This window comes from Marmota monax, unplaced genomic scaffold (assembly GCF_021218885.2).
Source record: "Marmota monax isolate L192 unplaced genomic scaffold, Marmota_monax_Labrador192_F-V1.1 WCK01_AAM20220418_F8-fsc00009, whole genome shotgun sequence".
NCBI lineage: Eukaryota > Metazoa > Chordata > Mammalia > Rodentia > Sciuridae > Marmota > Marmota monax.
This window is the reverse complement of record NW_026694710.1, coordinates 5,166,818-5,178,979: the sequence shown is the minus strand read 5'-3', so window position 1 is coordinate 5,178,979 and position 12,162 is coordinate 5,166,818. Positions and strand designations below refer to the sequence as shown.

The 12,162-nt window shown below is 33.0% G+C and overlaps 1 long non-coding RNA gene across 1 annotated transcript; it reads right to left on the bottom strand.

The window, feature by feature from the left end:
- Nucleotides 1–5,442: 5,442 nt before the first annotated feature.
- On the bottom strand, nucleotides 5,443–11,859 carry LOC131423374 (uncharacterized). The gene is made up of 3 exons (XR_009224851.1): nucleotides 11,771–11,859; nucleotides 10,669–10,932; nucleotides 5,443–8,198 (listed from the first exon to the last, which is right to left on the bottom strand). It is a non-coding gene; the product is annotated as an uncharacterized LOC131423374 (long non-coding RNA).
- Nucleotides 11,860–12,162: the final 303 nt, after the last annotated feature.

Genomic DNA, 12,162 nt, shown 5'->3' with positions numbered 1-12,162 from the left:
ATCCCTATGCCCTATTTCATTAATATATTTTGCACACAGCAATAGAAATAATCTTTCAAAGTTAGATTATTCTATTCCCTACTTAAAATTTCCAAAGACTCACCATTCACATCAAATAAGATCCAATCTTCTTAAATAGTTTATGTGTCTTAGCTAATTTAACCACCTCTCACATATTACCTTCTGATCTTCTTTCCTGCCTTAATTATGATTCAGGAGCATAGATTTCCAGCTTTTTTGTAGAAGTCCAAATAATTTTATATGGCAGGAATGAAGAGTGAGGCAGAGCAAAGGGTGTTCTGGTAAGAAATCAGCAATTACAGTAGTCCTCCTAATGCACAGGGAGCATATCCCAGGACTCTCAGTGAACACCCAAAATTGCCCGTAGGACTAAACCCTAATCTACTATATTTTTGCCTACTTTACATATCTATGAGAAAGTTCAATTTATAAATTAGACATAGTACAATAAACAATATTAATGAATAAAATAGAATTATTAAAATAATACACTGTAATATATGTTATGAGAATGTCTTCTCTCTCTCAAAATACCTTTTGTACTTTACTCACCCTTCTTATGATGATGATTATCTGAGATGATACAAAGTCCATGTGATGAAATGAACTGAGGTGAATGACATAGGCGTGTGACAGGATTTTATGTTGCTAGTGACATTTTCGATTGATCCCTGAGAAGCTGTTTTGAGTGGTCTGATGAAATTGCATGCTGTTCTGCTCCATGCCACCCAGAATGTGAATCATCACTTCTCTAGTGCCATGCTCTATATGATACCCACCTAATAGTCACTTGAGAGCCATCTAGGTGATCAGATCGATTGTCATGATATCAACATGCTTGTGTGCAACTGTTTTGTCCTAAGAGTGATGTGCAATTTATAAACTTGTAAATTGTTTATTTTTGAAAATTTTCACTAAATGTTTCTGGAGCATACTTGACCACAGGTAACTAAAATAACTGCAAAACAAACTATTGATTAGGTGGGGTTACAGTAATCAGAAGAGAATGCTATTCATCACTGTGCTTGAGATTTGGCCTTATCTGTGTCCTGTTAAAAATGTTATATAATTTTAGGCTTCTGTGGCTTGTTGAAAACATTGTTTATGTTCTTTTAGGAACACTGGGATTGGATGAGCAATAAGGTTTACTCTTGTTATTTTATTAGGGAGGGTATCCCAGAGTAGAGTATCCTACCCAGCCACCCTTAGTCACACTTGATCCCCTTTATCCTGCTTATTTTTTTTTATAACACTGACTGAAATAGATTTGCTTATTCTGTCATTTGACTTTTTTCTGTCTTTTCAACAGAATATAAACCCCATGATAGCAGCTACTGTCTGCTTGTTTATACTCTTTTATTCCATCATCAAGAACAGTGTCTGACATCTAGGAGGTACACAACAAATATTCAATGAATATTTATTTGTGCAAACAGGCCTATATTAAATCATATGCTTCCTTTCTTTTAAAGTTTAATGACTTTTAAAGATCTTATGACTCCTAAGCATTGAATATGCTTTATTCCTGAAATCCAGAGTGGGTCATTGGGGTGGGAATTAGTTGCTGCTTCTTAGTTTCTATACCTGGAGGAGAATTTGTAACTCTTTTTTCACTTATCTAGTTTCATTTGTTTCCCCTGTCCATTGGAGCTATAAGAGCAAAAATAAAGACTTGTATTGGTCCTGCATAAATCTTGAGTTAGGGATTATGGGAGAAGCAGATTTGAAAGGCTCACTCATTTTCTGGTGGGATTCTTCTGTGGAAACCAAGGGATTCTAATAAAAAGTTCCACTAATGTAGATGTACTGACCCTGGCCATTCATGGCTTTCCCTAGAGCCCAAAAGATTCTAATGGGTTATTTCTATATTGTGCTCATTTCATGGGTTTGGGTTGTTCTCTCATCCTTGTGGGCAGGAACCCTCCTATGGCCACTGCATCTTAAAAAAAAAAAAAAAGCCTCATTGTCTTGCCAAACACTGGAAGCACCAACCACATTCAATTTTTTTTTTTTCCAGCTCATTCAACCAGCAGCAGAGGATATTATAACCAGAGTATCTAGCTTTCAGATTTCTCTAGATAGATGAAAATCAGAAACCCAGCTCTGTAATTCTCTATCTCTAGGTGAGCGTGTAAAGTTTTTTGATTGTTCTTTATTTAGTCTTCATCAATTAGATTAGAATGAAAAGGAAGTATCCTTTCTTTTACCTCATGACAGAGGGCTTGGGGAAACATTGAGTATATTAAGAGTCTTTCCTTATTTTGGCCTGTTCAGACTTCAAAGGGTATTCCTCATCTCATATAGTTCTAGGGTAAGAGGTATGCGCAGGCTGAATAATATATTATTATCTATTCACAGTTCTGCACAGGTAAACTGGAAACCTTCTTGAGGTTAACATGTAGTTACAATGTCACCTGCTTTTGTTTCCGCAAAAATCTGAGATATCAGGAGAAAGTTACTTTTAGCATTCTGTTACATACACACTCAAAAGTGATATTTTTGTTAGGTTAAATGGAGTGTATCAATTCATATAATTGCAAAGTGGATGGGTACTGATGATTTCAGTTACTCTTGGATCTAGGACCAAATAATGCTAACAGTTGGTCAGTCAGGGTTTATTGTCTGTCTCTGTTTCATGATTTCTCTCTCATTCATTATTAGTTTTCCTCATTTTAAAAGTAGATTTACTGTTTTTAGTCCTGATGGATATTGCCTCTGTTATAATGAAAGTCCTTTTCCATTTAGTGTAAAAATGTCACCAATAGGTTTACATCCATTTTATAGCATCCTGTAATCATAACTGTTATGAAACAAACACACTAAAATATTTTTTCTGATGTCTTAATTAGCTTTCTAAAAGATACTATTGAGAACATTTGACTTACCTACCAGCCCTGCTGAAACAATATCCTGAATACTAAGACTAATTTACATTAATAAGTGTGCCCAAATTTGATCAGAGAGAATGGGTCACCAAGATTGAAAAAATCTGTGATTACTCAAGAATCATTTGGGAGAACTTACCAAAAGAATTACAAAAAGAAAGATGATGATAAGAATTATTGGTGGCAAAATTGGCAGAGTATCATATGTATATAATGCTGTTGATTTATACTTTGCTATTCACTTATTTCTCTCTACCAAATAAAAAATTAAAGGAAAATGATATTGCTGTCTTTTTGATGGTCCAACATTTCATATTCTAAGTGAATATAGTCATTCTGTGGTGTACATGGGGGAATTGCTTCCAAAACCCCCACAGATACCAAAATCCACAGATGCTCAATTCCTTTATATAAAATTGCCTAGGGTTTGCATATTACTTTTGTGCATTCTCCCATATATTTTAAATCTCTTTTGATTACTTATAAGATGTAATACAATGAAAATGTTATGTAAATTAGTTGTTGTACTGTACTGGTTAGGAAGTGATGACAAGAAAAAAGGTCTGCACATGTTCACTACATATATCTTTTTTTTTTTCAAATATTTTTGATTCACAGTTGGTTGAATTCATAGTGTAGAACCCATAGATAAGGAGAGCTGATTGTACATAGAAAGGGACTGAATTAGTGAGTTAATTATCTTGATTTTTCCAAAGAAAGGAAATAAAATACCAAAGATAACTTAGAAACAACTTCTTTCCTTTCCTTTGATGGTTTTTTTTTTTTTTTTTTCCTGGTTATAGGGATTGAACCAAGGGCCTCAGGCATGCTAGGCAAGCATGCTACAGATAAGCTACATCCCCAGCCCTTCCTTGTTTTTTTTTGGAAAAGAAGTTCTTATGTACCTATGAAATATTTTTATATTTCTCATAAGAAATAAGTTTACCTAAAAGTTTCCTCAATAGTAAGAAGGGGGGAAGAAAGAAACAAATGCTAATATTGTGAATAGAGTTTGAATAAGAAAAGTGGATAAATAATGATATTAAGGCACAAAATAACATATGGATACAAATAATTGTCATTAACTTAATGGGGAAAAACTAGGTTCTTGTCAAATGTTTCTTCCATTTTTTTAAATGTTTTCTTTTGTCAAAAAGAATTTAAAGGTTTAGCAACCGTATGCATCTAAAAGAAAACATTATAGATATATTTAATGGTGGAAAGTACACCAGTACAAATATTGGTATTGACAAATGCAAAAAAAATGATTTATAAAACTCTCCTGCCATTCCTTATGTAACTGTTTCCACTGAGATTCTCATAATATTGTACACATATATCTGCTAACCTTTTAGCCAAAGAAATTATTATGTGACACACTAAGTATATTAGAACTAAGAAGAAGAATGTTTTCCCCAGTAAGGGTTCATTTGATAATTTTGCTGTCACCATGGGGAGCTTATTCTTACAACATAGCCTGTGGTGCAGAAGTGTTGGTGACCATAGTCCCTCAAGAGAGATAAAATGTGTGAGAAGAAATGAACACCTGCTAAAGTTATTTTTGTTTTGACTAAAGGGGCACTTTGATATTCAGCTAGGGGGAGAAATATGCAAGTGAAAAATATAGACAATGATTAAAACCATGCTTCCTTTCCAGTGGGGGTTCTGTACAAACTTTATCACTGCTTCTGGAGGTAAAACAAGAAGGTGTGCAACCTTTGTATCCCACTGCCACAGCATTAATCTCGCCCAGAATAAAGACAGAAGGTCTCAGTATGTGGTGCCCATTGAACAGATATATTTAATAGACCAGGGCTTGATTCTGTCACAAACACTTGCACTTGCCAAGTTTAACTGGAAATAAAATCTAATCTTAAAAATAACTGAAATAGAACAAAATGCATGAAACATCTGTTTCCAAATTATTTTAATGTTTACAAATTGAATAAGTATCTTCCTAATTCAATCAATTTGTCTTTGTGTATTAATGGACCTTGATAACACTTTTTTTATTTTTTACAAAAATCCATTTTAAGGTGATTTTTATAGCCCTTTGCTAAATGATGCTTCTCTAGGGAAAAATGTTCTTGTAGATATATGTACGGTATCTGTTTGCTCAGAAATATTGCATGTGGTTTGGAATGTGAATGAACACCTAGTTTTGTATGTTTCATGATTTGCCTAATAGATATATTAGTTGGTTATCACTTGGCACATAGCTAACATTAGGGATTGGGTGGAAGGAAGTAACTTTTTGAAAAGACTACTTTTTGGCCTCCGGGTACTTGGTTTCAAGTCTTATTAATTCATCCCTCATATTATTTATTACTATTATTATAATCTATTCTGTTTACAGATAAATAAAAGACAATAAAAAACTTAAGTAGCAAAATAATTTTTTAAAAGTTTTTTTAAGTTTTATAAGAAAAAGGATATATTCTAAAAACTATGGCAAGATTAACATCTATCTGTTAAAAAATTAAAGACCATGAAGATGCAGCCTTTCACCAACTTCATACAGGTAGAGTCTCTCTTATTTAAAATGCTTAGGACCAGAAGCACTTTAGATTTTACTTTTTAAAAATTTTGGAATACGTGTGTATGTATGTGTAAAGAGGCATCTTGAAAATGGGATCCAAGTCTAAACATGAAATTCATTTACATTTTATGCATAACTTATAAACATAACCTGAAGGTAATTTTATGATATTTTTCGTATGCCTGCATTTTTACTGTGACTCATCACATTAGGCAAATTGTAGAATTTTTCCATTGTGGCAGCATGTTGGTGCTCAAAATGTTTTGGATTTTGGAGCATTTTTGATTTCAGATATTTGGATTAGGAATGTTCAAACTGTAGTCTTAGATGCTTCACATTGACTATGCACTGCTGACTGCTTTGGAGTTGAAGGTATTCAGAATTCAGAAAGACAATTAAACAATAGAGATGATGCAGGAAGTGCACTCTGATCTTAAAAGCAGGTTCTGAAATATCCCTGAGGAAGGTGACTTCTCTCTACCTGGAGGAAGAAAAATAGTCTCCTTACCAGAGATGGGGAGTTGAAGCTGGATAAATGTGTACAAAATATCTGTCACTAGCCCTTCTTTTTCTAGTCACTTTTCAACAATCAACTACCTTACCAAAGTCCCCTTGTTTTATTTCATTATTTACTATTTTTGGTACAACTCAATGTATGTGTTCAACTCTAACAGCTTCTTGGGATCTTTGTTTCTTTCTGAGAGCTCCATGTCAAATTAAACTTACATTAAATACATTTGTGTGCTTCTCTCTGTTAATCTGTCATATGTCAGCTAAAAAGAAACCCAAAGAGAGTGGAGGTCAAAAAGTCTTCCCTACTGTTTCCACTGATAGTCATTTTGGTATGTACATTAAGGGTTCTTCTGGTGATAATTGTTCTGAGCTTTGAGTCTGGCATAAAGAGAGCAAACAAAATTAACTTTAGTTATTTCTGGGCATCATTGAAGTTATCCCAATGCCCCGTCATCATTAGCCAAGATAGAGCAGGCACACAGTTACACATGGAGATGCTCACTCTCAGGCAGCTACTTCAGCTGGAGATTTAGCTATCCAGACTAGTATTTTCTTGTATTTTGTCCATTCTAAAGGATGTCCTTCATGATCACTAGAGGAAGAAGGTTCTAGAGTGTGACTTCTATTCTCAGATTATTTTTTGAAACTCTTACAGTCTGATGTTTGCAACCAGATTGGGAAATGAGAAAGAACATATATATTCAGGAAGTAGAAAATATTCTGGTCACACTAGCTATTTAGCAAGGAAATGTTCATCTGATTACTAATGCAATTACTGGATCAACAGTAGTTGTCTAAGTTAGTTTTCAATATATTAAATAATAAAAGGGTTTCTAAAATCTGTAATATTAGTTAAAACCCTTATATACAGAATGATATATTCTGCAAAGACCTGAGTATTTGATAACTTAAACATAACTTTCTCACTTAATTTTAAATTCTAGAAGGATTATGTTTCAAAATAGAAGCCATGTTTTATTCTGATATCTAGCATGGCTTATCTCACTCTGTATTCCCAATATAGTTTATTTTAAGGATAATATTTAAGCACACTTTATATTGTTGAGCTGATAATTGTGTTGTATAATCTTTTTCATTAATTAGAATATCTTATGTTTTATTTCATTTTAATTACATTTTATTTTACAATAAATATTCACTAGCAAATGTATGTATCTATACAAATGAAGGGCTAATAAGAATGTCATATTAATATTTGGACTTAAATTTGCATATTCGAGCTTCTGAGTTTTTCAAAATTTGAATAGGATTATTTTTTCCAAATAATGTTTTCAGTCAAAATGACAGAACTTTGGGTATTCTAACATCAGAAATGGAGTAGTTTTCATGTGGTTCTTGAAGATTATCTAATAGGGACACTTTTTTTTTTCCAAATTTTGATTGACCCAAATACGAACTCATGAATTGTGTGTATTATAAATGATGGTGGTGGAACTGATTTATATGTAGAGATTTACACTAAATTTTAACTGCGTACATAATGATGACAATGATGAGATAATGTTTTTTGGAAAGCTTACTGTATGCCAAGTAGTTTTTTAAAAAGCATGTCACGGATTTCATTCGTTAACTAACTAAAACAAACTGGAGCTTTTTATTATCACTTTTCACTGTAAAGGAAATGTAGACACAGATAACAAATAATGGTATGATGATAATATAAAATAATATAATTTTAATAAATTATTAAAGTAATTTACATTTTAATCAGTCATACATGATGTTACCCTGTAGTTTTTAACTGCAAAGGCTAAACCCTGAAATTGTTCATGTGAGGGATGATGGAGACAATGCTATAGAGAGTAAATCAATATCAACTTTAAGACCTAGGCTGACTTTTTAGAGTCTAAATTGAGAATACTTTAGAAAAGAAGGCATTGTGAAGATAAAGAGAAGAGTTTTATTTTATTTTAAAACTTCAATTCTGTTCCTTTTTTGGTACTATTGAAGGATTCAATTTGTAGAGCTTGCCTGTAAACAATAGGTAGAGAGAACACAGATGACAAGGAAAGGTAAACTCCCATTTAACAGACTACCTAGAAGCCTCTTCAGGTAGGTGGTGTTTATTGCTAAGTGGGTTATGATCTCCACAGTGTTGAGGGTGGATCTGCTGGTGAGTCAGTTTAATCTATTATTATAGAAGATCTAACATACTCTGATATTCATTCACCTACTTGGAATTTTCCACTTATTTGCAGAAGTTTGATCCCAGAGGAAGCCTGTAAAGAAATCACAAGAAAATGTCATGATTGGGTCTTTCATCCTTCCTTATTGTCCCTTTCAAAATTTCCCCCACCTATTCAGAAAAAAATATTTTATCTTTTTCTCATTAAGTAGGCAGCACTTTCTGCTATGCCCCACATTATTTGTATTAAGATTTTCAACAAAAACTCTATGCTCTTTCTTTGATTTGTCCCTTTATGACCCAGAGGTGAATTTATACATATAGCTTAAAATACCAAAGTCTTGCAACTTAAAAAAATGTTTTTTTTTCTTTCTTTTTTGTGTGGCTATTCTCCTTGCTTCAAGTTGAAAATAAATTACTGAGAATTTCATTTAGCTTATTTATTCTAGGATGTATCTTCTCTCTGTAGAAAGTATTAAGTGACAATAAATATGAATCCTAAGACAAGTATATAGGAAAAAAACTATTGGTTCACTTTTCCAAATATTATATCACACATACACTACTAACTTTTACATATCTAGAAAATAACTAGTATTCATTATTTTCTTTTTCAGTACTAGTGATTAAACCCAGAGCTTCACACACACTAGGAAGATGTTCTGTCCTAGGATACATCCTCTTCCCTTCATTTTAGTTTATTTTGTTATTTTAGAGATGGAATTGCTAAGTTACCCAGTCTGGCCTTGAATTTGTCATATTCCTGTTTCATACCCCCAAGTAGCTGTGATTACAGGTGTGTGCCAACACCATGCCAGGCTAATGTTCAATAAATTGTGACTATTACATTTTGTCTTATTTTCATTGGTACATTGATACACTGATAAGTCTCCTCAGTGACTATCAGTTGTCCTCCAGCTCACATTGATTTTGCATATTCCATTTTCTAATATTTGCACCTTCACTAATAACCTATAACAATCAATTAAATCTGGGTACTAATTAGTTTCCAGAATCTGGAACTTTATCTCATCTGGATCATGATTTTGATAGCAATGCCATATATTAGAAGGGAATTTACTTTGAAGAAGCATGTATTATAGATACTAGGTATTAAAGAAAAAAATGAGATTTAACAAACTTTCATGAATTTAAATATTAATTAATTTTGTGGTGATTATTCCATTATTATTATTATTATTATTATTATTATTATTATTATTATTATTATTATTATTTTTGTGCTGGGGATTGAAATCAGGAGTGCTTAAACACCGAACCACATTCTTAGCTCTTTTAGTTTTTATTTTGAGACAAGATCTCGCTAAGTTTCTCAAGGCCTAAGTAAGTTACTGAGGCTGGCTTTAAACTTGTGATATTAAAACATTTTTTGAGCATCTATTAAGTATGACATTGATTTCGAATTTCCAGGATATAGTTGAGAATAAAACAAAGATTTTTTTTCTTGTTTCTATTCATGTAAGGCAGATAGAAACCAAGAAGGTTTAAAAAGGATAATAAAAATAGTGTAAGGGATACAAAAAATGAATTGAGATACTGGCTACAGAATCATTAAATTTCTGAGAAAGTAGTTATTAGAAACATGTGGCCATTAAATTAGAAATCCTGGATAATGATAATGAACTTTATTGGGAGATTTAAATATTTATTGATTTTAAATTATGATGAAGTTGAGGGGTCATTATTTGAGGAGCATAATTTCATAATTTTTATTTCATAATACTTTTCACAGTGTGTTCTATCAGAAACCTAGCATGGCCACTATGAATTCTTATTCAAGAAAAAAAAATATAAATCTGCTCAAAATTAGAAGATTACTATTCAACCAAACATTGAAAGACTATTTGCTTAGTAGTTTCCTTGGAGACTTTATTAACCTGGTTGAGCTGCCACAACAAAATACTGCAGATTGAGTTGCATAGAAAACAGAAATTTATTTTCCTTTAGTCCTGGGAACTGGAAGTCTAAGGTCGAAGTGATGGCAGGTAAGTTTCTGGTGACAGCTTTCTCCTGGGCTTCCAGATAGCACCTTCCTACTGCGTCTTCAAATAACCTTTCTGTGTGCACACATGCCAAGGGGTGGGGAAGATCTCTGGTGTTTCTTTCTCTCCACTTAAGGACACCAATGTTATTGAATTAGGGCCCATCCTTGTGAACTCATTTAAACTTAGTTCCTGCTCAAAGGTCCTTTTTTTTTTTTTTTTTCAAATACAGTAAAAATGGAGATTAGGCTTTAATGTTGAACTTCAATGATTGAGGAGGACATAAATCAGTCCATAACTTGATTCTTATCTCATCCCTTCAAGGATTTCCAACAATATGGGATCTTTTTCCAACATATATTCATGATCAATTAAACAAGCAAATGACATTGTCTTAAAACGCAAGTTATTGAACTATTTTAAGTGACTTATTAAAATTACTTCTTTTAAGATGCAGCGTATAATTCACTTAAAAAATGAGCACTATGTTAGTTTCCTATTATTGCTACAACAAACTACCACAAAGTGAATGGCATAAAATGACATAAATTATTTTCTTACAGTTATGGAAGTCAAGTCCAAAGTGAATCTTGTGGGCTAATATCAAGATGCTGGTAGAGCTGTATTTCTTCTGCATATTTTAGGGAAGAATCTATTTCCATTCCTATTGTGTCTGCCAGAAGCTGCAGTTTTGGCGTGTGCTCTCTTCTTCAATATCTCAATATTTTATCATTCCTCACTCCTCGTTTCTCTCTCTTCACTTCTGGTTTCACATCTTCTCTGACTCTCCTCCTTCTCTTTTTCCTTTATAAGGACATTTGTGTTCTGGGAAATCAAAAGTAATCTCCTTAACTCAAAATCCTTAACTTTACGACATCTGCTCATTCTCTATTTTCCATTTAAGGACATGGGGATCAGTGTGGACATCATTAGAAGGCAATCATTACCTTCATGACAATTTTCATATCATTTCCTATGAAATGTTATTACTTTAGTAAGTATACAAACATTTTTTTTGTCATTAAAATTCCATGAATTTTTGCTAAGTCAACGAACCTGCTAAAATACCTGACTTACTGTGGGTATTTTATCTTTCCAAGTTTTAGAGGTAAAAACTGATATAACATTGCTGTCTAAATCTATTGAAATAAAGGTTGGATTGTTCATTACATGTAACCAGAAACAAAGATAAAAATATGTACTCTTACAAGTCAGACTTTGCAAACTGCAGATTCAATAAACCCTCTGACTTTTGTAGTATGAGATCATGTTTCTGTTACATAAATGAGTCAAAGACAGCTTCTGTATATTGTTCTCTAGGTAGTTTATTTCTTCACTGCAGGTTGAATTCTGTTAGCTCAAAAGTCTGCCAGCAATAAATTTATTTTTTTTTACACACCAAATTGTTTCAAAAACAGCCAAATTAGAAATGTTAGCCATTTAGTTCCTGCTTGCATTTCATATTCCGTAAACCTCAACCTGCAAATGCGACCCACTGGCAAGATAGAGCCTTGCCACAATAAAGCTAAAAGCTGCACTTCTCTTCAGAGTTCTCCAACCCAAAGAAGCCCTGCTATGTCCTGAGCTGGGCTTTCCTTCTTTCCTGGGACCACTCTCCTATGGAAGTTCCATTATCCTCTCCTTCCAGATGGAGGCCCCTTACCTGAGTCTCTGAAAGTGTCTTCACCTCTCACGCAACTCTATTCAAGTGCCACCTCCTGAAGCTCATTGTGTGTTTCTGCCTGTTATGGGTCTATCTTTAGCTTGAGTAGCCTCAAATCCCTTAAAGTGATAGTGTCCCATCTCAATCGCCAGAAATTCTATAATTTCAGATTCTGAATTACTATGCTTTACTCAGTAGTAATTTATCCGAGAGGAAATTGTAACCATCTCAGAAATGTTTATACCAGAGTTGTTATTAATATTTAGATATTAAAAATATCATTAACTCCCTTTAACTGCATTACACCAAATGTCAATTTACAAAGCAGTTTGAAAATATAGTATATAATTTGATTATCATGATAATAAAATGAAATAGATGCTATTATTTTC